This window comes from Salvelinus sp. IW2-2015, linkage group LG5 (genome assembly GCF_002910315.2).
Source record: "Salvelinus sp. IW2-2015 linkage group LG5, ASM291031v2, whole genome shotgun sequence".
NCBI lineage: Eukaryota > Metazoa > Chordata > Actinopteri > Salmoniformes > Salmonidae > Salvelinus > Salvelinus sp. IW2-2015.
This window is the reverse complement of record NC_036844.1, coordinates 23,132,374-23,137,209: the sequence shown is the minus strand read 5'-3', so window position 1 is coordinate 23,137,209 and position 4,836 is coordinate 23,132,374. Positions and strand designations below refer to the sequence as shown.

Here is a 4,836-nt window from a genome sequence, read left to right as displayed (position 1 = left end):
GCCTTCCTCTGCGGCGATGTCCAGTCTAGGCAACGGCGTCCAGTCCTGCTCCAGGCCGAGCCTTCCTCTGCGCCGGTGCCCAGTCCAGGCACGGCGGTCCATCCAGCTCCAAGGGGGCCTTCCTCTGCACCGGTCCAGCAGCCGGTTCCAGTCCCCGTCCATGGCGGAGGTCCTCTGCGCATGTCAGTCCAGCACGAGTCGTCCCGCTCCATGGCAGGAGGCTTCTCTGCGCCATGTCAGTCCAGCACGGCGGCCATTCCAGCTCCATGGCACGGAGCCTTCCTCTGCAGCCCTTGATGGGCCCAGTCCAGGGCCGGCGTCTCAGACGGTCCCGCTCCATGGCAGGAGGACATCTTTCTTCGGGCGCCGAGTCTAGTTCGGGCACGGCAGTCCAGTCCCGCTACACCTGGACAAGCTATTCCTCTGCGCGTGCCCAGTTCAGGCACGTGCGTCCCTAGTCCCGCTCCATGGGGCAGGCACCTTCCTCTCTGCGCATGATGCCCAGTCCATGGCACGGTGTCACAGTGTCCAGTCCCGCTCCATAGCAGGAGCCTTCCTCTGCGCCGGTGCCCAGTCCAGGCACGGCGTCCAGTCCAGCTCCATGGCAAGATCCTTCCTCTGCGCCGGTGCCCAGTCCAGGCACGGTGTCCAGTCCCGCTCCATGGCAGGAGCCTTCCTCTGCGCCAATGTCCAGTCCAGGCACGGCGTCCAGTCCCGCTCCAAGGCCGGAGCCTTCCTCTGCGCTGGTGCCCAGTCCAGGCACGGCGGCCAACTCAGCTCCATGGCCGGAGCCTTCCTCGGCAACGGTGCCCAGTCCGGGTGCTGCGTTCAACCCAGCTCCATGGCTGGGGCCCTCCTCTGCGCCGAGGCCCAGTCCGGGCACGGCGTTCTACCCGGCTCCCCCGGGCGGGGGCAAAGTCCCGCACCAGAGCCGCCACCGATGCTGGATCCGCGGGATGAGCGGGTTCTTCGTCCCGCACCAGAGCCTCCACCGATGCTGGCGGATCCACTTCGCCCCACACCGGAGCCGCCATGGACGCTAGATGCCCACCCAGACCCTCCCCTATAGAGTCAGGTTTTGCGACCGGAGTCCGCACCTTTGGGGGGGAGGGGTACTGTCACGCCCTTACCATAGAGAGCCTTTTTATTCTCTATTTTGGTTAGGTCGGGGTGTGACTAGGGTGGGTAATCTAGGTTGTTTCATTTCTATGTTGGCCTGGTATGGTTCCCAATCAGAGGCAGCTGTTTAGCGTTGTCTCTGATTGGGGATCATATTTAGGCACCCATTTCCCCACTGTTTTTTTGTGTGATCTTGTTTTTGTGTAGTTGCCTGTGAGCACTCCAGAACGTCACGTTTCGTTTGTTCTTTATTGTTTTTGTGCGTTTCATTGAATAAACATGTGGAACCCATATCGCGCTGCGCTTTGGTCCGAGTATGCTTACGACGATCGTGACAATAAGCCTAAAGTTTWAAAAAAGTTAGAACTAATAATATCATGGATTTTTGTCATTTCCACCACGTTCTGTCATTTCCAACACAGTTAATTTTGTGATGAAAATGACTGTGATGGAAATTATGTTTTGGAGAAACATGACAGGCTGCTTAGCATATAGTTTACACTAAAAACATAAAATATATACATTTATTTTCTATTCTACCACAAATTAAAGAAATTATAGCCTGTTTGGAAATGACTGACAATAAAAATATTCTCTACACAAGCAATATTTACCTAGATTTTACTTCAGCTTCTGCACATCACATCTGGAACAACTGTCTGCTGCAGCCATGTGCTTCAGTGTCACAATATGTTTCCGTGGTAACTAAATAACATTCTCTTGAAAAAAGGATATTAATGAGGAATGTACCATCCTCCTTCCTTACCTCTTCAATGAATATCTCATAGYCCTCTACATTATGGACAAGGTATGTGTATGAAAACCAGTATCAAAACTGTTATTTTCATTCACCACAAAAACCAAGTTATGAATACTGTTGTGTGCATATTTTGTTAATCATCTTTATAATTACTATTTTTTGGATTCACAGACTTCACCCTCCCTACACCTCTGATGAATAAAACAGGAAACCTGTTAGATCACCATGCACTGCAAAATCATTCTGGCTATGGATACAGAAAACATCAACACATTAACATCAACACGCCAGAGGATATACCATTGGACTTGGGGCTCTGCTTGGAGTTTACATCATAGTTCAATTTTTTATTCTGCTTTGCCACTAAAATCATAATAAACACTGAGAACTAAAATATTGTGTTATTGTTGTTATTGTTATGTCTTGCCTGCTCCCGCTCTCTCCCCCTGGCGCCCTCAAGCTGCCCAGCACTGTGCACTCCTGCCACCATCATTATGCACACCTGCTTACCTCATCACGCACATCAGCCATTATTGGACTCACCTGGACTCATTCACCTGTTTTATTACCTCCCCTATATTTGCCAGTTCCCCAGCTCTGTTCCCCGCTGCTGCATTAACTGTTGTATGTCCTTATGTTACCCGGTGCTGACGCCGTTCCTGTCCTGTTCTATGTCCGTTCCAAATGAAATGTTGACTCCCCGTACCTGCTTCTCATCTCCAGCGTTGGTCCTTACAGAATGCAGCAGCAATCAAATTAAGCATCGGTGAGGGCTGGCTTATCGGTTGGTGGTGACATCGGGTCCGGGGGCTACCGCCGATGGAACCGGGGGTGCCTTAGCTGGATCGTCGGGCTTCCTTGCCCTAGCCGGCTCGAGAGGTTTCCTTGCCCCAGTTGGCTCGGCAGGCCTCGGGCGCATCCCACAGGCGCATCCCACATCAGGCCTCAGCCGGAACGTCAGGTTTTTACGCCTCAGCTGGCTCACAAGGCTTCCACGTCCCAGTGGGATCGTCAGGCTGTCACACCTCAACCGGATCGTCAGGCACCCACGCCTCAGCCAGTTCGCCGGGCTCCCACGCCTCAGCCAGTTTGTCGGGCTCCCACGCCTCAGCCAGTTCGCCGGGCTCCCACGCCTCAGCCAGTTCGCCAGGCTCCCACGCCTCAGCCAGTTCGCCGGGCTCCCACGCCTCAGCCAGTTCGTCGGGCTCCCATGCCTCAGCCAGTTCGCCGGGCTTCTAAGCCCCAGCTGGCTGGTCCAGCGCAAAGGCCTCGGCCGGCCCATCAGGCTCGTCCAGGTAGGACGCCAGGTGGCCACCCCGGCGCTCGACGGCGCCAGGCTGCCCAGCACTGCGCACTCCTGCCACCATTATTACGTGTAATTATGTGTAATTATTACATTATTACACCTGCTTCCCTCGTCACACGCATCAGCACCTGGACTCATTCACCTGTTTTATTACCTTCCCTATATTTGCCAGTTCCCCAGCTCTGTTACCCGCTGCTGCATTAACTGTTGTATGTCCTTATGTTACCCGGTGCTGACGCCGTTCCTGTCCTGTTCTATGTCCGTTCCAAATTAAATGTTGACTCCCCGTACCTGCTTCTCATCTTCAGCGTCAGTCCTCACAGTTGTGTATTATTATTATTATATAAGGACATAGGACATAGAAGGGCCCGTAGTTGCAGAATCACCCAAATATACATGTAAGGTAGCCTGCAATCCAGGTCTGTTTATGCTTAGGTTCCACTCCTTGTACTCCGTGTCATACGCCAAAGATGAGGCATTACAAGGAATGGCAAGCAGTGAAAGGATAGCCCAAACAGACTGATACCCAGGCTACATGTAAGGCAGGTATCTTACAACGACAGTTGAAGAGAAAATTATTCGAATAGAGGGGCATATTGTAGGTGCTTTTTKTTTCAAATTACGAACTGATTACTGATTACTAATCATGGCGCATGGCTTACGCGCAGGAAAAAGCCATCGAACACCTTCACTCAAGACTTTTGCGTGATTATAGACTATCCATAACGAATTCATATCGCACTCTAAGCAACACCGAACAAACATTTTAAGAATATCCCAAACATTCGTTGACGTCCTCTCTCAGAATGTGTAGACAACCTTTATCTGTCTGAAATGGTAACTTAGTCTTCCCATCAAAAGTTACAAACTTGTCTATATCATACAAAATACTATTTTCACTTTCGCTTTATGATGCGTATCACCTATAGACAACAGGCACGTGCAAATAAGAGCTCTGCTTACCTTCCGAAGTGGGCTTTTGGGTCGCCAAAAATGTTTGTTTTAAATATATATATAAATTTTATTGTTGTTCGGGACCCACTGTCTGCCGCAAATCGTTGTGACGTCGTCAAATTCGCCACCCCGTCCGTTAGTTGCCTCTGCTAATTTGCGCTGTAGGCTACAGACCTCCTGCGCCTCCTGTTGCGCCCTTTTTATAAAAAAAATAAATAAAAAAAAATTATAATGTAGAATAGTCTGTTTACATACAAGAAGTACAAAAATAGACAATGATAACATATGCTAGMGGGTACAACAAATTACAGATTATACAAATACCTTAAAAGAAACACACATATTGATTGCTTTAACAGCTTTCTTATTAGAATAATGTTGAATGGTCTTAATGTACTGCTGTTTTTTTATTAGTGAATTTACATTTATGAATATGACATTTTTCCATCAGCACAATTAGATTTATGAGGTAAAATTGTTTTTCTTTATCGTTATTATGGTTAAGGAAACCGAGCAACACATTCTCCCATAAAAAAACAAGTCATCAAGAATATGAACAATTATAAAACTGTGAATATCTTTCCATAATTGTTTTACATGTAGACAATGCCAAAATAAATGCACCTGTTGCGCCATTTTCCTCTGTGCACCCGATTAGACTGCGTCATCAGCCGAGTTTGTGTAGCTACCAGGCGAA

The 4,836-nt window shown here is 49.2% G+C and overlaps 1 protein-coding gene across 2 annotated transcripts in view; it reads right to left on the bottom strand.

Moving 5' to 3' along the window:
• The window catches only part of LOC139027757 (pyrin domain-containing protein 1-like), a 10,019-nt gene extending 5,668 nt beyond the window's left edge, over positions 1-4,351 (bottom strand). The window contains exon 1 of one of the 2 annotated variants that reach the window (XM_070443610.1): positions 4,149-4,351. The gene's annotated coding sequence lies outside the window, so the exon portion shown is untranslated. The remainder of the gene's footprint in view (positions 1-4,148) is intronic. The other variant, XM_070443609.1, reaches the window with a different exon arrangement.
• Between the last annotated feature and the right edge of the window lie 485 nt (positions 4,352-4,836).